Genomic DNA, 26266 nt, shown 5'->3' on the forward strand with positions numbered 1-26266 from the left:
TATATATGTATGGAATGGAGTTTGCAACTGAAAGAAACTTTGTGTTCCCAACAAGCTAGGTGAAGGACGGCTTTCACACACACTTATCTCTCAGAACTGAGCAAGTGGAGAGACGTTCGTTCATCTAGCACCAAGGGAACGGGTTGCAGGAGACACTTTTTCTCGGCTTCCTCAGTCTGTTTCTTAGTGCCGGTTTGAAGTTCCTGCAGTTTTCACTGTCAAACCGAGTTGGAGCTTGTACCTCCGCATATATATGTATGGAATGGGGTATGCAACTGAAAAGAAACTTTGTGTTCCCAACAAGCTAGGTGAAGGACGGCTTTCACACACACTTATCTCTCAGAACTGAGCAAGTGGAGAGACGTTCGTTCATCTAGCACCAAGGGAACGGGTTGCAGGGGACACTTTTTCTCTGCTTTCTCAGTCTGTTTCCTAGTGCCGGTTTGAAGTTCCTGCAGTTTTCACTTTAAAACCGTGTTGGAGATTCTACCTCCCCATATATATGTATGGAATGTAGTTTGCAACTGAAAATAAACTCTGTGTTCCCAACAAGCTAGGTGAAGGACGGCTTTCACACACACTTATCTCTCAGAACTGAGCAAGTGAATAGACGTTCGTTCATCTAGCACCAAGGGAACGGGTTGCAGGAGACACTTTTTCTCTGCTTCCTCAGTCTGTTTCATAGTGCCGGTTTGAAGTTCCTGCAGTTTTCACTGTAAAACCGAGTTGGAGCTTGTACCTCCCCATATATATGTATGGAATGGAGTTTGCAACTGAAAAGAAACTTTGTGTTCCCAACAACCTAGGTGAAGGACGGCTTTCACACACACTTATCTCTCAGAACTGAGCAAGTGGAGAGACGTTCGTTCATCTAGCACCAAGGGAACGGGTTGCAGGGGACACTTTTTCTCTGATTTCTCAGTCTGTTTCCTAGTGCCGGTTTGAAGTTCCTGCAGTTTTCACTGTAAAACCGAGTTGGAGCTTCTACCTCCCCATATATATGTATGGAATGGAGTTTGCAACTGAAAAGAAACTTTGTGTTCCCAACAAGCTAGGTGAAGGACGGCTTTCACACACACTTATCTCTCAGAACAGAGCAAGTGGAGAGACGTTCGTTCATCTAGCACCAAGGGAACGGGTTGCAGGAGACAATTTTTCTCTGCTTTCGCAGTCTGTTTCCTAGTGCCGGTTTGAAGTTCCTGCAGTTTTCACTGTCAAACCGAGTTGGAGCTAGAACCTCCCCATATATATGTATGGAATGGAGTTTGCAACTAAAAAGAAACGTTGTGTTCCCAACAAGCTAGGTGAAGGACGGCTTTCACACACACTTATTTCTCAGAACTGAGCAAGTGGAGAGACGTTCGTTCATCTAGCACCAAGGGAACGGGTTGCAGGAGACACTATTTCTCTGCTTTCTCAGTCTGTTTCCTAGTGCCGGTTTGAAGTTCCTGCAGTTTTCACTGTCAATCCGAGTTGGAGCTAGAACCTCCCCATATATATGTATGGAATGGAGTTTGCAACTGAAAAGAAACTTTGTGTTCCCAACAAGCTAGGTGAAGGACGGCTTTCACACACACTTATCTCTCAGAACTGAGCAAGTGGAGAGACTTTCGTTCATCTAGCACCAAGGGAACGGTTTGCAGGAGACAGTATTTCTCTGCTTTCTCAGTCTGTTTCCTAGTGCCGGTTTGAAGTTCCTGCAGTTTTCACTGTCAAACCGAGTTGGAGCTTCTACCTCACCATATATATGTATGGAATGGAGTTTGCAACTGAAAAGAAACTTTGTGTTCCCAACAAGCAAGGTGAAGGACGGCTTTCACACACACTTATCTCTCAGAACAGAGCAAGTGGAGAGACGTTCGTTCATCTAGCACGAAGGGAACGGGTTGCAGGAGACACTTTTTCTCTGCTTTCTCAGTCTGTTTCCTAGTGCCGGTTTGAAGTTCCTGCAGTTTTCACTGTAAAACCGAGTTGGAGCTTCTACATCCCCATATATATGTATGGAATGGAGTTTGCAACTGAAAAGAAACTTTGTGTTCCCAACAAGCTAGGTGAAGGACGGCTTTCACACACACTTATCTCTCAGAACAGAGCAAGTGGAGAGACGTTCGTTCATCTAGCACCAAGGGAACGGGTTGCAGGAGACACTTTTTCTCTGCTTTCTCAGTCTGTTTCCTAGTGCCGGTTTGAAGTTCCTGCAGTTTTCACTGTCAAACCGAGTTGGAGCTAGAACCTCCCCATATATATGTATGGAATGGAGTTTGCAACAAAAAAGAAACTTTGTGTTCCCAACAAGCTAGGTGAAGGACGGCTTTCACACACACTTATCTCTCAGAACTGAGCAAGTTAATAGACGTTCGTTCATCTAGCACCAAGGGAACGGGTTGCAGGAGACACTTTTTCTCTGCTTCCTCAGTCTGTTTCCTAGTGCCGGTTGGAAGTTCCTGCAGTTTTCACTGTCAAACCGAGTTGGAGCTAGTACCTCCCCATATATATGTATGGAATGGAGTTTGCAACTGAAAAGAAACTTTGTGTTCCCAACAAGCAAGATGAAGGACGGCTTTCACACACACTTATCTCTCAGAACAGAGCAAGTGGAGAGACGTTCGTTCATCTAGCACCAAGGGAACGGGTTGCAGGAGACACTTTTTCTCTGCTTTCTCAGTCTGTTTCCTAGTGCCGGTTTGAAGTTCCTGCAGTTTTCACTGTCAAACCTAGTTGGAGCTTCTACCTCCCCATATATATGTATGGAATGGAGTTTGCAACTGAAAAGAAACTTTGTGTTCCCAACAAGCTAGGTGAAGGACGGCTTACACACACAGTTATTTATCAGAACTGAGCAAGAGGAGAGACCTTCGTTCATCTAGCACGAAGGGAACGGGTTGCAAGAGACACTTTTTCTCTGCTTCCTCAGTCTGTTTCCTAGTGCCGGTTTGAAGTTCCTGCAGTTTTCACTGTAAAACCGAGTTGGAGCTAGTAACTCCCCATATATATGTATGGAATGGAGTTTGCAACTGAAAAGAAACTCTGTGTTCCCAACAAGCTAGGTGAAGGACGGCTTTCACAAACACTAATCTCTCAGAACTGAGCAAGTGGAGAGACGTTCGTTCATCTAGCACCAAGGGAACGGTTTGCAGGAGACACTTTTTCTCTGCTTTCTCAGTCTGTTTCCTAGTGCCGGTTTGAAGTTCCTGCAGTTTTCACTGTAAAACCGAGTTGGAGCTAGTACCTCCCCATATATATGTATGGAATGGAGTTTGCAACTGAAAGAAACTTTGTGTTCCCAACAAGCTAGGTGAAGGACGGCTTTCACACACACTTATCTCTCAGAACTGAGCAAGTGGAGAGACGTTCGTTCATCTAGCACCAAGGGAACGGGTTGCAGGAGACACTTTTTCTCTGCTTCCTCAGTCTGTTTCCTAGTGCCGGTTTGAAGTTCCTGCAGTTTTCACTGTAAAACCGAGTTGGAGCTTGTACCTCCCCATATATATGTATGGAATGGAGTTTGCAACTGAAAAGAAACTTTGTGTTCCCAACAAGCTAGGTGAAGGACGGCTTTCACACACACTTATCTCTCAGAACTGAGCAAGTGGAGAGACGTTCGTTCATCTAGCACCAAGGGAACGGGTTGCAGGGGACAATTTTTCTCTGCTTTCTCAGTCTGTTTCCTAGTGCCGGTTTGAAGTTCCTGCAGTTTTCACTTTAAAACCGTGTTGGAGATTCTACCTCCCCATATATATGTATGGAATGTAGTTTGCAACTTAAAAGAAACTCTGTGTTCCCAACAAGCTAGGTGAAGGACGGCTTTCACACACACTTATCTCTCAGAACAGAGCAAGTGGAGAGACGTTCGTTCATCTAGCACCAAGGGAACGGGTTGCAGGACACACTTTTTCTCTGCTTCCTCAGTCTGTTTCCTAGTGCCGGTTTGAAGTTCCTGCAGTTTTCACTGTAAAACCGAGTTGGAGCTTGTACCTCCCCATATATATGTATGGAATGGAGTTTGCAACTGAAAAGAAACTTTGTGTTCCCAACAAGCTAGGTGAAGGACGGCTTTCACACACACTTATCTCTCAGAACTGAGCAAGTGGAGAGACGTTCGTTCATCTAGCACCAAGGGAACGGGTTGCAGGGGACACTTTTTCTCTGATTTATCAGTCTGTTTCCTAGTGCCGGTTTGAAGTTCCTGCAGTTTTCACTGTAAAACCGAGTTGGAGCTTGTACCTCCCCATATATATGTATGGAATGGAGTTTGCAACTGAAAAGAAACTTTGTGTTCCCAACAAGCTAGGTGAAGTACGGCTTTCACACACACTTATCTCTCAGAACAGAGCAAGTGGAGAGACGTTCGTTCATCTAGCACCAAGGGAACGGGTTGCAGGAGACAATTTTTCTCTGCTTTCTCAGTCTGTTTCCTAGTGCCGGTTTGAAGTTCCTGCAGTTTTCACTGTCAAACCGAGTTGGAGCTAGAACCTCCCCATATATATGTATGGAATGGAGTTTGCAACTGAAAAGAAACTTTGTGTTCCCAACAAGCTAGGTGAAGGACGGCTTTCACACACACTTATCTCTCAGAACTGAGCAAGTGGAGAGACGTTCGTTCATCTAGCACCAAGGGAACGGGTTGCAGGAGACACTATTTCTCTGCTTTCTCAGTCTGTTTCCTAGTGCCGGTTTGAAGTTCCAGCAGTTTTCACTGTCAAAACGAGTTGGAGCTAGTACCTCCACATATATATGTATGGAATGGAGTTTGCAACTGAAAAGAATCTTTGTGTTCCCAACAAGCTAGGTGAAGGACCGCTTTCACACACACTTATCTCTCAGAACTGAGCAAGTGGAGAGACGTTCGTTCATCTAGCACCAAGGGAACGGGTTGCAGGAGACAATTTTTCTCTGCTTTCTCAGTCTTTTTCCTAGTGCCGGTTTGAAGTTCCTGCAGTTTTCACTGTAAAACCGAGTTGGAGCTTCTACCTCCCCATATATATGTATGGAATGGAGTTTGCAACTGAAAAGAAACTTTGTGTTCCCAACAAGCTAGTTGAAGGACGGCTTTCACACACACTTATCTCTCAGAACAGAGCAAGTGGAGAGACGTTCGTTCATCTAGCACCAAGGGAACGGGTTGCAGGAGACACTTTTTCTCTGCTTTCTCAGTCTGTTTCCTAGTGCCGGTTTGAAGTTCCTGCAGTTTTCACTGTAAAACCGAGTTGGAGCTTCTACCTCCCCATATATATGTATGGAATGGAGTTTGCAACTGAAAAGAAACTTTGTGTTCCCAAAAAGCTAGGTGAAGGACGGCTTTCACACACACTTATTAATCAGAACTGAGCAAGAGGAGAGACCTTCGTTCATCTAGCACGAAGGGAACGGGTTGCAGGAGACACTTTTTCTCTGCTTCCTCAGTCTGTTTCCTAGTGCCGGTTTGAAGTTCCTGCAGTTTTCACTGTAAAACCGAGTTGGAGCTAGTAACTCCCCATATATATGTATGGAATGGAGTTTGCAACTGAAAAGAAACTCTGTGTTCCCAACAATCTAGGTGAAGGACGGCTTTCACACACACTTATCCCTCAGAACTGAGCAAGTGGAGAGACGTTCGTTCATCTAGCACCAAGGGAACGGTTTGCAGGAGACACTTTTTCTCTGCTTTCTCAGTCTGTTTCCTAGTGCCGGTTTGAAGTTCCTGCAGTTATCACTGTAAAACCGAGTTGGAGCTAGTACCTCCCCATATATATGTATGGAATGGAGTTTGCAACTGAAAGAAACTTTGTGTTCCCAACAAGCTAGGTGAAGGACGGCTTTCACACACACTTATCTCTCAGAACTGAGCAAGTGGAGAGACGTTCGTTCATCTAGCACCAAGGGAACGGGTTGCAGGAGACACTTTTTCTCGGCTTCCTCAGTCTGTTTCTTAGTGCCGGTTTGAAGTTCCTGCAGTTTTCACTGTCAAACCGAGTTGGAGCTTGTACCTCCGCATATATATGTATGGAATGGGGTATGCAACTGAAAAGAAACTTTGTGTTCCCAACAAGCTAGGTGAAGGACGGCTTTCACACACACTTATCTCTCAGAACTGAGCAAGTGGAGAGACGTTCGTTCATCTAGCACCAAGGGAACGGGTTGCAGGGGACACTTTTTCTCTGCTTTCTCAGTCTGTTTCCTAGTGCCGGTTTGAAGTTCCTGCAGTTTTCACTTTAAAACCGTGTTGGAGATTCTACCTCCCCATATATATGTATGGAATGTAGTTTGCAACTGAAAATAAACTCTGTGTTCCCAACAAGCTAGGTGAAGGACGGCTTTCACACACACTTATCTCTCAGAACTGAGCAAGTGAATAGACGTTCGTTCATCTAGCACCAAGGGAACGGGTTGCAGGAGACACTTTTTCTCTGCTTCCTCAGTCTGTTTCAAAGTGCCGGTTTGAAGTTCCTGCAGTTTTCACTGTAAAACCGAGTTGGAGCTTGTACCTCCCCATATATATGTATGGAATGGAGTTTGCAACTGAAAAGAAACTTTGTGTTCCCAACAAGCTAGGTGAAGGACGGCTTTCACACACACTTATTTATCAGAACTGAGCAAGAGGAGAGACCTTCGTTCATCTAGCACGAAGGGAACGGGTTGCAGGAGACACTTTTTCTCTGCTTCCTCAGTCTGTTTCCTAGTGCCGGTTTGAAGTTCCTGCAGTTTTCACTGTAAAACCGAGTTGGAGCTTGTACCTCCCCATATATATGTATGGAATGGAGTTTGCAACTGAAAAGAAACTTTGTGTTCCCAACAAGCTAGGTGAAGGACGGCTTTCACACACACTTATCTCTCAGAACTGAGCAAGTGGAGAGACGTTCGTTCATCTAGCACCAAGGGAACGGGTTGCAGGGGACACTTTTTCTCTGATTTCTCAGTCTGTTTCCTAGTGCCGGTTTGAAGTTCCTGCAGTTTTCACTGTAAAACCGAGTTGGAGCTTCTACCTCCCCATATATATGTATGGAATGGAGTTTGCAACTGAAAAGAAACTTTGTGTTCCCAACAAGCTAGGTGAAGTACGGCTTTCACACACACTTATCTCTCAGAACAGAGCAAGTGGAGAGACGTTCGTTCATCTAGCACCAAGGGAACGGGTTGCAGGAGACAATTTTTCTCTGCTTTCGCAGTCTGTTTCCTAGTGCCGGTTTGAAGTTCCTGCAGTTTTCACTGTCAAACCGAGTTGGAGCTAGAACCTCCCCATATATATGTATGGAATGGAGTTTGCAACTAAAAAGAAACTTTGTGTTCCCAACAAGCTAGGTGAAGGACGGCTTTCACACACACTTATCTCTCAGAACTGAGCAAGTGGAGAGACGTTCGTTCATCTAGCACCAAGGGAACGGGTTGCAGGAGACACTATTTCTCTGCTTTCTCAGTCTGTTTCCTAGTGCCGGTTTGAAGTTCCTGCAGTTTTCACTGTCAAACCGAGTTGGAGCTAGAACCTCCCCATATATATGTTTGGAATGGAGTTTGCAACTGAAAAGAAACTTTGTGTTCCCAACAAGCTAGGTGAAGGACGGCTTTCACACACACTTATCTCTCAGAACTGAGCAAGTGGAGAGACTTTCGTTCATCTAGCACCAAGGGAACGGTTTGCAGGAGACAGTATTTCTCTGCTTTCTCAGTCTGTTTCCTAGTGCCGGTTTGAAGTTCCTGCAGTTTTCACTGTCAAACCGAGTTGGAGCTTCTACCTCCCCATATATATGTATGGAATGGAGTTTGCAACTGAAAAGAAACTTTGTGTTCCCAACAAGCAAGGTGAAGGACGGCTTTCACACACACTTATCTCTCAGAACAGAGCAAGTGGAGAGACGTTCGTTCATCTAGCACGAAGGGAACGGGTTGCAGGAGACACTTTTTCTCTGCTTTCTCAGTCTGTTTCCTAGTGCCGGTTTGAAGTTCCTGCAGTTTTCACTGTAAAACCGAGTTGGAGCTTCTACATCCCCATATATATGTATGGAATGGAGTTTGCAACTGAAAAGAAACTTTGTGTTCCCAACAAGCTAGGTGAAGGACGGCTTTCACACACACTTATCTCTCAGAACAGAGCAAGTGGAGAGACGTTCGTTCATCTAGCACCAAGGGAACGGGTTGCAGGAGACACTTTTTCTCTGCTTTCTCAGTCTGTTTCCTAGTGCCGGTTTGAAGTTCCTGCAGTTTTCACTGTCAAACCGAGTTGGAGCTAGAACCTCCCCATATATATGTATGGAATGGAGTTTGCAACTAAAAAGAAACTTTGTGTTCCCAACAAGCTAGGTGAAGGACGGCTTTCACACACACTTATCTCTCAGAACTGAGCAAGTTAATAGACGTTCGTTCATCTAGCACCAAGGGAACGGGTTGCAGGAGACACTTTTTCTCTGCTTCCTCAGTCTGTTTCCTAGTGCCGTTTGGAAGTTCCAGCAGTTTTCACTGTCAAACAGAGTTGGAGCTAGTACCTCCCCATATATATGTATGGAATGGAGTTTGCAACTGAAAAGAAACTTTGTGTTCCCAACAAGCAAGATGAAGGACGGCTTTCACACACACTTATCTCTCAGAACAGAGCAAGTGGAGAGACGTTCGTTCATCTAGCACCAAGGGAACGGGTTGCAGGAGACACTTTTTCTCTGCTTTCTCAGTCTGTTTCCTGGTGCCGGTTTGAAGTTCCTGCAGTTTTCACTGTAAAACCGAGTTGGAGCTTCTACCTCCCCATATATATGTATGGAATGGAGTTTGCAACTGAAAAGAAACTTTGTGTTCCCAACAAGCTAGGTGAAGGACGGCTTTCACACACACTTATCTCTCAGAACAGAGCAAGTGGAGAGACGTTCGTTCATCTAGCACCAAGGGAACGGGTTGCAGGAGACACTTTTTCTCTGCTTTCTCAGTCTGTTTCCTAGTGCCGGTTTGAAGTTCCTGCAGTTTTCACTGTCAAACCGAGTTGGAGCTAGAACCTCCCCATATATATGTATGGAATGGAGTTTGCAACTATAAAGAAACTTTGTGTTCCCAACAAGCTAGGTGAAGGACGGCTTTCACACACACTTATCTCTCAGAACTGAGCAAGTGAATAGACGTTCGTTCATCTAGCACCAAGGGAACGGGTTGCAGGAGACACTTTTTCTCTGCTTCCTCAGACTGTTTCAAAGTGCCGGTTTGAAGTTCCTGCAGTTTTCACTGTAAAACCGAGTTGGAGCTTGTACCTCCCCATATATATGTATGGAATGGAGTTTGCAACTGAAAAGAAACTTTGTGTTCCCAACAAGCTAGGTGAAGTACGGCTTTCACACACACTTATCTCTCAGAACTGAGCAAGTGGAGAGACGTTCGTTCATCTAGCACCAAGGGAACGGGTTGCAGGAGACACTTTTTCTCTGCTTTCTCAGTCTTTTTCCTAGTGCCGGTTTGAAGTTCCTGCAGTTTTCACTGTAAAACCGAGTTGGAGCTTCTACCTCCCCATATATATGTATGGAATGGAGTTTGCAACTGAAAAGAAACTTTGTGTTCCCAACAAGCTAGGTGAAGGACGGCTTTCACACACACTTATATATCAGAACTGAGCAAGAGGAGAGACCTTCGTTCATCTAGCACGAAGGGAACGGGTTGCAGGAGACACTTTTTCTCTGCTTCCTCAGTCTGTTTCCTAGTGCCGGTTTGAAGTTCCTGCAGTTTTCACTGTAAAACCGAGTTGGAGCTAGTAACTCCCCATATATATGTATGGAATGGAGTTTGCAACTGAAAAGAAACTCTGTGTTCCCAACAAGCTAGGTGAAGGACGGCTTTCACACACACTTATCTCTCAGAACTGAGCAAGTGGAGAGACGTTCGTTCATCTAGCACCAAGGGAACGGTTTGCAGGAGACACTTTTTCTCTGCTTTCTCAGTCTGTTTCCTAGTGCCGGTTGGAAGTTCCTGCAGTTTTCACTGTCAAACCGAGTTGGAGCTAGTACCTCCCCATATATATGTATGGAATGGAGTTTGCAACTGAAAGAAACTTTGTGTTCCCAACAAGCTAGGTGAAGGACGGCTTTCACACACACTTATCTCTCAGAACTGAGCAAGTGGAGAGACGTTCGTTCATCTAGCACCAAGGGAACGGGTTGCAGGAGACACTTTTTCTCTGTTTCCTCAGTCTGTTTCCTAGTGCCGGTTTGAAGTTCCTGCAGTTTTCACTGTAAAACCGAGTTGGAGCTTGTACCTCCCCATATATATGTATGGAATGGAGTTTGCAACTGAAAAGAAACTTTGTGTTCCCAACAAGCTAGGTGAAGGACGGCTTTCACACACACTTATCTCTCAGAACTGAGCAAGTGGAGAGACGTTCGTTCATCTAGCACCAAGGGAACGGGTTGCAGGGGACACTTTTTCTCTGATTTCTCAGTCTGTTTCCTAGTGCCGGTTTGAAGTTCCTGCTGTTTTCACTGTCAAACCGAATTGGAGCTAGAACCTCCCCATATATATGTATGGAATGGAGTTTGCAACTGAAAAGAAACTTTGTGTTCCCAACAAGCAAGGTGAAGGACGGCTTTCACACACACTTATCTCTCAGAACAGAGAAAGTGGAGAGACGTTCGTTCATCTAGCACCAAGGGAACGGGTTGCAGGGGACACTTTTTCTCTGATTTCTCAGTCTGTTTCCTAGTGCCGGTTTGAAGTTCCTGCTGTTTTCACTGTCAAACCGAATTGGAGCTAGAACCTCCCCATATATATGTATGGAATGGTGTTTGCAACTGAAAAGAAACTTTGTGTTCCCAACAAGCAAGGTGAAGGACGGCTTTCACACACACTTATCTCTCAGAACAGAGAAAGTGGAGAGACGTTCGTTCATCTAGCACCAAGGGAACGGGTTGCAGGAGACACTTTTTCTCTGCTTTCTCAGTCTGTTTCCTGGTGCCGGTTTGAAGTTCCTGCAGTTTTCACTGTAAAACCGAGTTGGAGCTTCTACCTCCCCATATATATGTATGGAATGGAGTTTGCAACTGAAAAGAAACTTTGTGTTCCCAACAAGCTAGGTGAAGGACGGCTTTCACACACACTTATCTCTCAGAACAGAGCAAGTGGAGAGACGTTCGTTCATCTAGCACCAAGGGAACGGGTTGCAGGAGACACTTTTTCTCTGCTTTCTCAGTCTGTTTCCTAGTGCCGGTTTGAAGTTCCTGCAGTTTTCACTGTCAAACCGAGTTGGAGCTAGAACCTCCCCATATATATGTATGGAATGGAGTTTGCAACTAAAAAGAAACTTTGTGTTCCCAACAAGCTAGGTGAAGGACGGCTTTCACACACACTTATCTCTCAGAACTGAGCAAGTGAATAGACGTTCGTTCATCTAGCACCAAGGGAACGGGTTGCAGGAGACACTTTTTCTCTGCTTCCTCAGTCTGTTTCAAAGTGCCGGTTTGAAGTTCCTGCAGTTTTCACTGTAAAACCGAGTTGGAGCTTGTACCTCCCCATATATATGTATGGAATGGAGTTTGCAACTGAAAAGAAACTTTGTGTTCCCAACAAGCTAGGTGAAGGACGGCTTTCACACACACTTATCTCTCAGAACTGAGAAAGTGGAGAGACTTTCGTTCATCTAGCACCAAGGGAACGGGTTGCAGGAGACACTTTTTCTCTGCTTTCTCAGTCTGTTTCCTAGTGCCGGTTTGAAGTTCCTGCAGTTTTCACTGTAAAACCGAGTTGGAGCTTCTACCTCCCCATATATATGTATGGAATGGAGTTTGCAACTGAAAAGAAACTTTGTGTTCCCAACAAGCTAGGTGAAGGACGGCTTTCACACACACTTATTTATCAGAACTGAGCAAGAGGAGAGACCTTCGTTCATCTAGCACGAAGGGAACGGGTTGCAGGAGACACTTTTTCTCTGCTTCCTCAGTCTGTTTCCTAGTGCCGGTTTGAAGTTCCTGCAGTTTTCACTGTAAAACCGAGTTGGAGCTAGTAACTCCCCATATATATGTATGGAATGGAGTTTGCAACTGAAAAGAAACTTTGTGTTCCCAACAAGCAAGTTGAAGGACGGCTTTCACACACACTTATCTCTCAGAACAGAGAAAGTGGAGAGAAGTTCGTTCATCTAGCACCAAGGGAACGGGTTGCAGGGGACACTTTTTCTCTGATTTCTCAGTCTGTTTCCTAGTGCCGGTTTGAAGTTCCTGCTGTTTTCACTGTCAAACCGAATTGGAGCTAGAACCTCCCCATATATATGTATGGAATGGAGTTTGCAACTGAAAAGAAACTTTGTGTTCCCAACAAGCAAGGTGAAGGACGGCTTTCACACACACTTATCTCTCAGAACAGAGAAAGTGGAGAGACGTTCGTTCATCTAGCACCAAGGGAACGGGTTGCAGGAGACACTTTTTCTCTGCTTTCTCAGTCTGTTTCCTGGTGCCGGTTTGAAGTTCCTGCAGTTTTCACTGTAAAACCGAGTTGGAGCTTCTACCTCCCCATATATATGTATGGAATGGAGTTTGCAACTGAAAAGAAACTTTGTGTTCCCAACAAGCTAGGTGAAGGACGGCTTTCACACACACTTATCTCTCAGAACAGAGCAAGTGGAGAGACGTTCGTTCATCTAGCACCAAGGGAACGGGTTGCAGGAGACACTTTTTCTCTGCTTTCTCAGTCTGTTTCCTAGTGCCGGTTTGAAGTTCCTGCAGTTTTCACTGTCAAACCGAGTTGGAGCTAGAACCTCCCCATATATATGTATGGAATGGAGTTTGCAACTAAAAAGAAACTTTGTGTTCCCAACAAGCTAGGTGAAGGACGGCTTTCACACACACTTATCTCTCAGAACTGAGCAAGTGAATAGACGTTCGTTCATCTAGCACCAAGGGAACGGGTTGCAGGAGACACTTTTTCTCTGCTTCCTCAGTCTGTTTCAAAGTGCCGGTTTGAAGTTCCTGCAGTTTTCACTGTAAAACCGAGTTGGAGCTTGTACCTCCCCATATATATGTATGGAATGGAGTTTGCAACTGAAAAGAAACTTTGTGTTCCCAACAAGCTAGGTGAAGGACGGCTTTCACACACACTTATCTCTCAGAACTGAGAAAGTGGAGAGACTTTCGTTCATCTAGCACCAAGGGAACGGGTTGCAGGAGACACTTTTTCTCTGCTTTCTCAGTCTGTTTCCTAGTGCCGGTTTGAAGTTCCTGCAGTTTTCACTGTCAAACCTAGTTGGAGCTTCTACCTCCCCATATATATGTATGGAATGGAGTTTGCAACTGAAAAGAAACTTTGTGTTCCCAACAAGCTAGGTGAAGGACGGCTTTCACACACACTTATTTATCAGAACTGAGCAACAGGAGAGACCTTCGTTCATCTAGCACGAAGGGAACGGGTTGCAGGAGACACTTTTTCTCTGCTTCCTCAGTCTGTTTCCTAGTGCCGGTTTGAAGTTCCTGCAGTTTTCACTGTAAAACCGAGTTGGAGCTAGTAACTCCCCATATATATGTATGGAATGGAGTTTGCAACTGAAAAGAAACTCTGTGTTCCCAACAAGCTAGGTGAAGGACGGCTTTCACTCACACTTATCTCTCAGAACTGAGCAAGTGGAGAGACGTTCGTTCATCTAGCACCAAGGGAACGGGTTGCAGGAGACACTTTTTCTCTGCTTTCTCAGTCTGTTTCCTAGTGCCGGTTTGAAGTTCCTGCAGTTTTCACTGTAAAACCGAGTTGGAGCTTCTACCTCCCCATATATATGTATGGAATGGAGTTTGCAGCTGAAAAGAAACTTTGTGTTCCCAACAAGCTAGGTGAAGGACGGCTTTCACACACACTTATCTCTCAGAACAGAGCAAGTGGAGAGACTTTCGTTCATCTAGCACCAAGGGAACGGGTTGCAGGAGACACTTTTTCTCTGCTTTCTCAGTCTGTTTCCTAGTGCCGGTTTGAAGTTCCTGCAGTTTTCACTGTCAAACCGAGTTGGAGCTAGAACCTCCCCATATATATGTATGGAATGGAGTTTGCAACTAAAAAGAAACTTTGTGTTCCCAACAAGCTAGGTGAAGGACGGCTTTCACACACACTTATCTCTCAGAACTGAGCAAGTGAATAGACGTTCGTTCATCTAGCACCAAGGGAACGGGTTGCAGGAGACACTTTTTCTCTGCTTCCTCAGTCTGTTTCCTAGTGCCGGTTTGAAGTTCCTGCAGTTTTCACTGTAAAACCGAGTTGGAGCTAGTAACTCCCCATATATATGTATGGAATGGAGTTTGCAACTGAAAAGAAACTTTGTGTTCCCAACAAGCAAGGTGAAGGACGGCTTTCACACACACTTATCTCTCAGAACAGAGAAAGTGGAGAGACGTTCGTTCATCTAGCACCAAGGGAACGGGTTGCAGGGGACACTTTTTCTCTGATTTCTCAGTCTGTTTCCTAGTGCCTGTTTGAAGTTCCTGCTGTTTTCACTGTCAAACCGAATTGGAGCTAGAACCTCCCCATATATATGTATGGAATGGAGTTTGCAACTGAAAAGAAACTTTGTGTTCCCAACAAGCAAGGTGAAGGACGGCTTTCACACACACTTATCTCTCAGAACAGAGAAAGTGGAGAGACGTTCGTTCATCTAGCACCAAGGGAACGGGTTGCAGGAGACACTTTTTCTCTGCTTTCTCAGTCTGTTTCCTGGTGCCGGTTTGAAGTTCCTGCAGTTTTCACTGTAAAACCGAGTTGGAGCTTCTACCTCCCCATATATATGTATGGAATGGAGTTTGCAACTGAAAAGAAACTTTGTGTTCCCAACAAGCTAGGTGAAGGACGGCTTTCACACACACTTATCTCTCAGAACAGAGCAAGTGGAGAGACGTTCGTTCATCTAGCACCAAGGGAACGGGTTGCAGGAGACACTTTTTCTCTGCTTTCTCAGTCTGTTTCCTAGTGCCGGTTTGAAGTTCCTGCAGTTTTCACTGTCAAACCGAGTTGGAGCTAGAACCTCCCCATATATATGTATGGAATGGAGTTTGCAACTAAAAAGAAACTTTGTGTTCCCAACAAGCTAGGTGAAGGACGGCTTTCACACACACTTATCTCTCAGAACTGAGCAAGTGAATAGACGTTCGTTCATCTAGCACCAAGGGAACGGGTTGCAGGAGACACTTTTTCTCTGCTTCCTCAGTCTGTTTCAAAGTGCCGGTTTGAAGTTCCTGCAGTTTTCACTGTAAAACCGAGTTGGAGCTTGTACCTCCCCATATATATGTATGGAATGGAGTTTGCAACTGAAAAGAAACTTTGTGTTCCCAACAAGCTAGGTGAAGGACGGCTTTCACACACACTTATCTCTCAGAACTGAGAAAGTGGAGAGACTTTCGTTCATCTAGCACCAAGGGAACGGGTTGCAGGAGACACTGTTTCTCTGCTTTCTCAGTCTGTTTCCTAGTGCCGGTTTGAAGTTCCTGCAGTTTTCACTGTCAAACCGAGTTGGAGCTTCTACCTCCCCATATATATGTATGGAATGGAGTTTGCAACTGAAAAGAAACTTTGTGTTCCCATCAAGCTAGGTGAAGGACGGCTTTCACACACACTTATTTATCAGAACTGAGCAAGAGGAGAGACCTTCGTTCATCTAGCACGAAGGGAACGGGTTGCAGGAGACACTTTTTCTCTGCTTCCTCAGTCTGTTTCCTAGTGCCGGTTTGAAGTTCCTGCAGTTTTCACTGTAAAACCGAGTTGGAGCTAGTAACTCCCCATATATATGTATGGAATGGAGTTTGCAACTGAAAAGAAACTCTGTGTTCCCAACAAGCTAGGTGAAGGACGGCTTTCACTCACACTTATCTCTCAGAACTGAGCAAGTGGAGAGACGTTCGTTCATCTAGCACCAAGGGAACGGGTTGCAGGAGACACTTTTTCTCTGCTTTCTCAGTCTGTTTCCTAGTGCCGGTTTGAAGTTCCTGCAGTTTTCACTGTAAAACCGAGTTGGAGCTTCTACCTCCCCATATATATGTATGGAATGGAGTTTGCAGCTGAAAAGAAACTTTGTGTTCCCAACAAGCTAGGTGAAGGACGGCTTTCACACACACTTATCTCTCAGAACAGAGCAAGTGGAGAGACTTTCGTTCATCTAGCACCAAGGGAACGGGTTGCAGGAGACACTTTTTCTCTGCTTTCTCAGTCTGTTTCCTAGTGCCGGTTTGAAGTTCCTGCAGTTTTCACTGTCAAACCGAGTTGGAGCTAGAACCTCCCCATATATATGTATGGAATGGAGTTTGCAACTAAAAAGAAACTTTGTGTTCCCAACAAGCTAGGTGAAGGACGGCTTTCACACACACTTATCTCTCAGAACTGAGCAAGTGAATAGACGTTCGTTCATCTAGCACCAAGGGAACGGGTTGCAGGAGACACTTTTTCTCTGCTTCCTCAGTCTGTTTCCTAGTGCCGGTTTGAAGTTCCTGCAGTTTTCACTGTCAAACCGAGTTGGAGCTAGTACCTCCCCATATATATGTATGGAATGGAGTTTGCAACTGAAAAGAAACTTTGTGTTCCCAACAAGCTAGGTGAAGGACGGCTTTCACACACACTTATCTCTCAGAACAGAGCAAGTGGAGAGACGTTCGTTCATCTAGCACCAAGGGAACGGGTTGCAGGAGACACTTTTTCTCTGCTTTCTCAGTCTGTTTCCTGGTGCCGGTTGGAAGTTCCTGCAGTTTTCACTGTAAAACCGAGTTGGAGCTTCTACCTCCCCATAAATATTTATGGAATGGAGTTTGCAACTGAAAAGAAACTTTGTGTTCCCAACAAGCTAGGTGAAGGACGGCTTTCACACACACTTATCTCTCAGAACAGAGCAAGTGGAGAGACGTTCGTTCATCTAGCACCAAGGGAACTGGTTGCAGGAGACACTTTTTCTCTGCTTTCTCAGTCTGTTTCCTAGTGCCGGTTTGAAGTTCCTGCAGTTTTCACTGTCAAACCGAGTTGGAGCTAGAACCTCCCCATATATATGTATGGAATGGAGTTTGCAACTAAAAAGAAACTTTGTGTTCCCAACAAGCTAGGTGAAGGACGGCTTTCACACACACTTATCTCTCAGAACTGAGCAAGTGAATAGACGTTCGTTCATCTAGCACCAAGGGAACGGGTTGCAGGAGACAATTTTTCTCTGCTTCCTCAGTCTGTTTCAAAGTGCCGGTTTGAAGTTCCTGCAGTTTTCACTGTAAAACCGAGATGGAGCTTGTACCTCCCCATATATATATATGGAATGGAGTTTGCAACTGAAAAGAAACTTTGTGTTCCCAACAAGCTAGGTGAAGGACGGCTTTCACACACACTTATCTCTCAGAACTGAGCAAGTGGAGAGACGTTCGTTCATCTAGCACCAAGGGAACGGGTTGCAGGAGACACTTTTTCTCTGCTTTCTCAGTCTTTTTCCTAGTGCCGGTTTGAAGTTCCTGCAGTTTTCACTGTCAAACCGAGTTGGAGCTTCTACCTCCCCATATATATGTATGGAATGGAGTTTGCAACTGAAAAGAAACTTTGTGTTCCCAACAAGCTAGGTGAAGGACGGCTTTCACACACACTTATTTATCAGAACTGAGCAAGAGGAGAGACCTTCGTTCATCTAGCACGAAGGGAACGGGTTGCAGGAGACACTTTTTCTCTGCTTCCTCAGTCTGTTTCCTAGTGCCGGTATGAAGTTCCTGCAGTTTTCACTGTAAAACCGAGTTGGAGCTAGTACCTCCCCATATATATGTATGGAATGGAGTTTGCAACTGAAAAGAAACTTTGTGTTCCCAACAAGCTAGGTGAAGGACGGCTTTCACACACACTTATCTCTCAGAATTGAGCAAGTGGAGAGACGTTCGTTCATCTAGCATCAAGGGAAAGTTTTGCAGGAGACACTTTTTCTCTGCTTTCTCAGTCTGTTTCCTAGTGCCGGTTTGAAGTTCCTGCAGTTTTCACTGTCAAACCGAGTTGGAGCTAGAATCTCCCCATATATATGTATGGAATGGAGTTTGCAACTAAAAAGAAACTTTGTGTTCCCAACAAGCTAGGTGAAGGACGGCTTTCACACACACTTATCTCTCAGAACTGAGCAAGTGAATAGACGTTCGTTCATCTAGCACCAAGGGAACGGGTTGCAGGAGACACTTTTTCTCTGCTTCCTCAGTCTGTTTCAAAGTGCCGGTTTGAAGTTCCTGCAGTTTTCACTGTAAAACCGAGATGGAGCTTGTACCTCCCCATATATATGTATGGAATGGAGTTTGCAACTGAAAAGAAACTTTGTGTTCCCAACAAGCTAGGTGAAGGACGGCTTTCACACACACTTATCTCTCAGAACTGAGCAAGTGGAGAGACGTTCATTCATCTAGCACCAAGGGAACGGGTTGCAGGAGACACTTTTTCTCTGCTTTCTCAGTCTTTTTCCTAGTGCCGGTTTGAAGTTCCTGCAGTTTTCACTGTAAAACAGAGTTGGAGCTTCTACCTCCCCATATATATGTATGGAATGGAGTTTGCAACTGAAAAGAAACTTTGTGTTCCCAACAAGCTAGGTGAAGGACGGCTTTCACACACACTTATTTATCAGAACTGAGCAAGAGGAGAGACCTTCGTTCATCTAGCACGAAGGGAACGGGTTGCAGGAGACACTTTTTCTCTGCTTCCTCAGTCTGTTTCCTAGTGCCGGTTTGAAGTTCCTGCAGTTTTCACTGTAAAACCGAGTTGGAGCTAGTAACTCCCCATATATATGTATGGAATGGAGTTTGCAACTGAAAACTAACTTTGTGTTCCCAACAAGCTAGGTGAAGGACGGCTTTCACACACACTTATCTCTCAGAACTGAGCAAGTGGAGAGACTTTCGTTCATCTAGCACCAAGGGAACGGGTTGCAGGAGACACTTTTTCTCTGCTTTCTCAGTCTGTTTCCTAGTGCCGGTTTGAAGTTCCTGCAGTTTTCACTGTCAAACCGATTTGGAGCTAGTACCTCCCCATATATATATATGGAATGGAGTTTGCATCTGAAAAGAAACTTTGTGTTCCCAACAAGCTAGGTGAAGGACGGCTTTCACACACACTTATCTTTCAGAACTGAGCAAGTGGGTAGACGTTCGTTCATCTAGCACGAAGGGAACGGGTTGCAGGAGACACTTTTACTCTGCTTCCTCAGTCTATTTCCTAGTGCCGGTTTGAAGTTCCTGCAGTTTTCACTGTCAAACCGAGTTGGAGCTAGAACCTCCCCATATATATGTATGGAATGGAGTTTGCAACTGAAAAGAAACTTTGTGTTCCCAACAAGCTAGGTGAAGGACGGCTTTCACACACACTTATCTCTCAGAACTGAGCAAGTGGAGAGACGTTCGTTCATCTAGCACCAAGGGAACGGGTTGCAGGAGACACTATTTCTCTGCTTTCTCAGTCTGTTTCCTAGTGCCGGTTTGAAGTTCCTGCAGTTTTCACTGTCAAACCGAGTTGGAGCTAGTACCTCCACATATATATGTATGGAATGGAGTTTGCAACTGAAAAGAATCTTTGTGTTCCCAACAAGCTAGGTGAAGGACCGCTTTCACACACACTTATCTCTCAGAACTGAGCAAGTGGAGAGACGTTCGTTCATCTAGCACCAAGGGAACGGGTTGCAGGAGACACTTTTTCTCTGCTTTCTCAGTCTTTTTCCTAGTGCCGGTTTGAAGTTCCTGCAGTTTTCACTGTAAAACCGAGTTGGAGCTTCTACCTCCCCATATATATGTATGGAATGGAGTTTGCAACTGAAAAGAAACTTTGTGTTCCCAACAAGCTAGGTGAAGGACGGCTTTCACCCACACTTATCTCTCAGAACAGAGCAAGTGGAGAGACGTTCGTTCATCTAGCACCAATGGAACGGGTTGCAGGAGACACTTTTCCTCTGCTTTCTCAGTCTGTTTCCTAGTGCCGGTTTGAAGTTCCTGCAGTTTTCACTGTAAAACCGACTTGGAGCTTCTACCTCCCCATATATATGTATGGAATGGAGTTTGCAACTGAAAAGAAACTTTGTGTTCCCAACAAGCTAGGTGAAGGACGGCTTTCACACACACTTATCTCTCAGAACAGAGCAAGTGGAGAGACGTTCGTTCATCTAGCACCAAGGGAACGGGTTGCAGGTGACAATTTTTCTCTGCTTTCTCAGTCTGTTTCCTAGTGCCGGTTTGAAGTTCCTGCAGTTTTCACTGTCAAACCGAGTTGGAGCTAGAACCTCCCCATATATATGTATGGAATGGAGTTTGCAACTGAAAAGAAACTTTGTGTTAGCAACAAGCTAGTTGAAGGACGGCTTTCACACACACTTATCTCTCAGAACTGAGCAAGTGGAGAGACGTCCGTTCATCTAGCACCAAGGGAACGGGTTGCAGGAGACACTATTTCTCTGCTTTCTCAGTCTGTTTCCTAGTGCCGGTTTGAAGTTCCTGCAGTTTTCACTGTCAAACCGAATTGGAGCTAGTACCTCCACATATATATGTATGGAATGGAGTTTGCAACTGAAAAGAATCTTTGTGTTCCCAACAAGCTAGGTGAAGGACCGCTTTCACACACACTTATCTCTCAGAACTGAGCAAGTGGAGAGACGTTCGGTCATCTAGCACCAAGGGAACGAGTTGCAGGAGACACTTTTTCTCTGCTTTCTCAGTCTTTTTCCTAGTGCCGGTTTGAACTTCCTGCAGTTTTCACTGTAAAACCGAGTTGGAGCTTCTACCTCCTCATATATATGTATGGAATGGAGTTTGCAACTGAAAAGAAACTTTGTGTTCCCAACAAGCTAGGTGAAGGACGGCTTTCACACACACTTATCTCTCAGAACAGAGCAAGTGGAGAGACGTTCGTTCATCTAGCACCAAGGGAACGGGTTGCAGGAGACACTTTTTCTCTGCTTTCTCAGTCTGTTTCCAAGTGCCGGTTTGAAGTTCCTGCAGTTTTCACTGTCAAACAGTGTTGGAGCTAGTACCTCCCCATATATATGTATGGAATGGAGTTTGCAACTGAAAAGAAACTTTGTGTTCCCAACAAGCTAGGTGAAGGACGGCTTTCACACACACTTATCTCTCAGAACTGAGCAAGTGGAGAGACGTTCGTTCATCTAGCACCAAGGGAACGGGTTGCAGGAGACACTTTTTCTCTGCTTTCTCAGTCTGTTTCCTAGTGCCGGTTTGAAGTTCCTGCAGTTTTCACTGTCAAACCGAATTGGAGCTAGTACCTCCACATATATATGTATGGAATGGAGTTTGCAACTGAAAAGAATCTTTGTGTTCCCAACAAGCTAGGTGAAGGACCGCTTTCACACACACTTATCTCTCAGAACTGAGCAAGTGGAGAGACGTTCGGTCATCTAGCACCAAGGGAACGAGTTGCAGGAGACACTTTTTCTCTGCTTTCTCAGTCTTTTTCCTAGTGCCGGTTTGAAGTTCCTGCAGTTTTCACTGTAAAACCGAGTTGGAGCTTCTACCTCCCCATATATATGTATGGAATGGAGTTTGCAACTGAAAAGAAACTTTGTGTTCCCAACAAGCTAGGTGAAGGACGGCTTTCACACACACTTATCTCTCAGAACAGAGCAAGTGGAGAGACGTTCGTTCATCTAGCACCAAGGGAACGGGTTGCAGGAGACACTTTTTCTCTGCTTTCTCAGTCTGTTTCCAAGTGCCGGTTTGAAGTTCCTGCAGTTTTCACTGTAAAACCGAGTTGGAGCTTCTACCTCCCCATATATATGTATGGAATGGAGTTTGCAACTGAAAAGAAACTTTGTGTTCCCAACAAGCTAGGTGAAGGACGGCTTTCACACACACTTATCTCTCAGAACAGAACAAGTGGAGAGACGTTCGTTCATCTAGCACCAAGGGAACGGGTTGCAGGAGACACTTTTTCTCTGCTTTCTCAGTCTGTTTCCTAGTGCCGGTTTGAAGTTCCTGCAGTTTTCACTGTCAAACAGTGTTGGAGCTAGTACCTCCCCAGATATATGTATGGAATGGAGTTTGCAACTGAAAAGAAACTTTGTGTTCCCAACAAGCTAGGTGAAGGACGGCTTTCACACACACTTATCTCTCAGAACTGAGCAAGTGAATAGACGTTCGTTCATCTAGCACCAAGGGAACGGGTTGCAGGAGACACTTTTTCTCTGCTTCCTCAGTCTGTTTCAAAGTGCCGGTTTGAAGTTCCTGCAGTTTTCACTGTAAAACCGAGATGGAGCTTGTACCTCCCCTTATATATGTATGGAATGGAGTTTGCAACTGAAAAGAAACTTTGTGTTCCCAACAAGCTAGGTGAAGGACGGCTTTCACACACACTTATCTCTCAGAACTGAGCAAGTGGAGAGACGTTCATTCATCTAGCACCAAGGGAACGGGTTGCAGGAGACACTTTTTCTCTGCTTTCTCAGTCTTTTTCCTAGTGGCGGTTTGAAGTTCCTGCAGTTTTCACTGTCAAACCTAGTTGGAGCTTCTACCTCCCCATATATATGTATGGAATGGAGTTTGCAACTGAAAACTAACTTTGTGTTCCCAACAAGCTAGGTGAAGGACGGCTTTCACACACACTTATCTCTCAGAACTGAGCAAGTGGAGAGACGTTCGTTCATCTAGCACCAAGGGAACGGGTTGCAGGAGACACTTTTTCTCTGCTTTCTCAGTCTGTTTCCTAGTGCCGGTTTGAAGTTCCTGCAGTTTTCACTGTCAAACCGATTTGGAGCTAGTACCTCCCCATATATATGTATGGAATGGAGTTTGCAACTGAAAAGAAACTTTGTGTTCCCAACAAGCTAGGTGAAGGACGGCTTTCACACACACTTATCTTTCAGAACTGAGCAAGTGGATAGACGTTCGTTCATCTAGCACGAAGGGAACGGTTTGCAGGAGACACTTTTACTCTGCTTCCTCAGTCTGTTTCCTAGTGCCGGTTTGAAGTTCCTGCAGTTTTCACTGTCAAACCGAGTTGGAGCTAGAACCTCCCCATATATATGTATGGAATGGAGTTTGCAACTGAAAAGAAACTTTGTGTTCCCAACAAGCTAGGTGAAGGACGGCTTTCACACACACTTATCTCTCAGAACTGAGCAAGTGGAGAGACGTTCGTTCATCTAGCACCAAGGGAACGGGTTGCAGGAGACACTATTTCTCTGCTTTCTCAGTCTGTTTCCTAGTGCCGGTTTGAAGTTCCTGCAGTTTTCACTGTCAAACCGAGTTGGAGCTAGTACCTCCACATATATATGTATGGAATGGAGTTTGCAACTGAAAAGAATCTTTGTGTTCCCAACAAGCTAGGTGAAGGACCGCTTTCACACACACTTATCTCTCAGAACTGAGCAAGTGGAGAGACGTTCGTTCATCTAGCACCAAGGGAACGGGTTGCAGGAGACACTTTTTCTCTGCTTTCTCAGTCTTTTTCCTAGTGCCGGTTTGAAGTTCCTGCAGTTTTCACTGTAAAACCGAGTTGGAGCTTCTACCTCCCCATATATATGTATGGAATGGAGTTTGCAACTGAAAAGAAACTTTGTGTTCCCAACAAGCTAGGTGAAGGACGGCTTTCACCCACACTTATCTCTCAGAACAGAGCAAGTGGAGAGACGTTCGTTCATCTAGCACCAATGGAACGGGTTGCAGGAGACACTTTTTCTCTGCTTTCTCAGTCTGTTTCCTAGTGCCGGTTTGAAGTTCCTGCAGTTTTCACTGTAAAACCGAGTTGGAGCTAGAACCTCCCCATATATATGTATGGAATGGAGTTTGCAACTAAAAAGAAACTTTGTGTTCCCAACAAGCTAGGTGAAGGACGGCTTTCACACACACTTATCTCTCAGAACAGAGCAAGTGGAGAGACGTTCGTTCATCTAGCACCAAGGGAACGGGTTGCAGGTGAAAATTTTTCTCTGCTTTCTCAGTCTGTTTCCTAGTGCCGGTTTGAAGTTCCTGCAGTTTTCACTGTCAAACCGAGTTGGAGCTAGAACCTCCCCATATATATGTATGGAATGGAGTTTGCAACTGAAAAGAAACTTTGTGTTAGCAACAAGCTAGGTGAAGGACGGCTTTCACACACACTTATCTCTCAGAACTGAGCAAGTGGAGAGACGTCCGTTCATCTAGCACCAAGGGAACGGGTTGCAGGAGACACTATTTCTCTGCTTTCTCAGTCTGTTTCCTAGTGCCGGTTTGAAGTTCCTGCAGTTTTCACTGTCAAACCGAATTGGAGCTAGTACCTCCACATATATATGTATGGAATGGAGTTTGCAACTGAAAAGAATCTTTGTGTTCCCAACAAGCTAGGTGAAGGACCGCTTTCACACACACTTATCTCTCAGAACTGAGCAAGTGGAGAGACGTTCGGTCATCTAGCACCAAGGGAACGAGTTGCAGGAGACACTTTTTCTCTGCTTTCTCAGTCTTTTTCCTAGTGCCGGTTTGAAGTTCCTGCAGTTTTCACTGTAAAACCGAGTTGGAGCTTCTACCTCCCCATATATATGTATGGAATGGAGTTTGCAACTGAAAAGAAACTTTGTGTTCCCAACAAACTAGGTGAAGGACGGCTTTCACACACACTTATCTCTCAGAACAGAGCAAGTGGAGAGACGTTCGTTCATCTAGCACCAAGGGAACGGGTTGCAGGAGACACTTTTTCTCTGCTTTCTCAGTCTGTTTCCAAGTGCCGGTTTGAAGTTCCTGCAGTTTTCACTGTAAAACCGAGTTGGAGCTTCTACCTCCCCATATATATGTATGGAATGGAGTTTGCAACTGAAAAGAAACTTTGTGTTCCCAACAAGCTAGGTGAAGGACGGCTTTCACACACACTTATCTCTCAGAACAGAGCAAGTGGAGAGACGTTCGTTCATCTAGCACCAAGGGAACGGGTTGCAGGAGACACTTTTTCTCTGCTTTCTCAGTCTGTTTCCTAGTGCCGGTTTGAAGTTCCTGCAGTTTTCACTGTCAAACAGTGTTGGAGCTAGTACCTCCCCATATATATATATGGAATGGAGTTTGCAACTGAAAAGAAACTTTGTGTTCCCAACAAGCTAGGTGAAGGACGGCTTTCACACACACTTATCTCTCAGAACTGAGCAAGTGGAGAGACGTTCGTTCATCTAGCACCAAGGGAACGGGTTGCAGGAGACACTTTTTCTCTGCTTTCTCAGTCTTTTCCTAGTGCCGGTTTGAAGTTCCTGCAGTTTTCACTGTCAAACCGAGTTGGAGCTTCTACCTCCCCATATATATGTATGGAATGGAGTTTGCAACTGAAAAGAAACTTTGTGTTCCCAACAAGCTAGGTGAAGGACGGCTTTCACACACACTTATCTCTCAGAACTGAGCAAGTGGAGAGACGTCCGTTCATCTAGCACCAAGGGAACGGGTTGCAGGAGACACTATTTCTCTGCTTTCTCAGTCTGTTTCCTAGTGCCGGTTTGAAGTTCCTGCAGTTTTCACTGTCAAACCGAATTGGAGCTAGTACCTCCACATATATATGTATGGAATGGAGTTTGCAACTGAAAAGAATCTTTGTGTTCCCAACAAGCTAGGTGAAGGACCGCTTTCACACACACTTATCTCTCAGAACTGAGCAAGTGGAGAGACGTTCGGTCATCTAGCACCAAGGGAACGAGTTGCAGGAGACACTTTTTCTCTGCTTTCTCAGTCTTTTTCCTAGTGCCGGTTTGAAGTTCCTGCAGTTTTCACTGTAAAACCGAGTTGGAGCTTCTACCTCCCCATATATATGTATGGAATGGAGTTTGCAACTGAAAAGAAACTTTGTGTTCCCAACAAACTAGGTGAAGGACGGCTTTCACACACACTTATCTCTCAGAACAGAGCAAGTGGAGAGACGTTCGTTCATCTAGCACCAAGGGAACGGGTTGCAGGAGACACTTTTTCTCTGCTTTCTCAGTCTGTTTCCAAGTGCCGGTTTGAAGTTCCTGCAGTTTTCACTGTAAAACCGAGTTGGAGCTTCTACCTCCCCATATATATGTATGGAATGGAGTTTGCAACTGAAAAGAAACTTTGTGTTCCCAACAAGCTAGGTGAAGGACGGCTTTCACACACACTTATCTCTCAGAACAGAGCAAGTGGAGAGACGTTCGTTCATCTAGCACCAAGGGAACGGGTTGCAGGAGACACTTTTTCTCTGCTTTCTCAGTCTGTTTCCTAGTGCCGGTTTGAAGTTCCTGCAGTTTTCACTGTCAAACAGTGTTGGAGCTAGTACCTCCCCATATATATATATGGAATGGAGTTTGCAACTGAAAAGAAACTTTGTGTTCCCAACAAGCTAGGTGAAGGACGGCTTTCACACACACTTATCTCTCAGAACTGAGCAAGTGGAGAGACGTTCGTTCATC

The sequence above is a fragment of the Camelus dromedarius genome, chromosome 2, assembly GCF_036321535.1.
Source record: "Camelus dromedarius isolate mCamDro1 chromosome 2, mCamDro1.pat, whole genome shotgun sequence".
NCBI classification, from domain to species: domain Eukaryota; kingdom Metazoa; phylum Chordata; class Mammalia; order Artiodactyla; family Camelidae; genus Camelus; species Camelus dromedarius.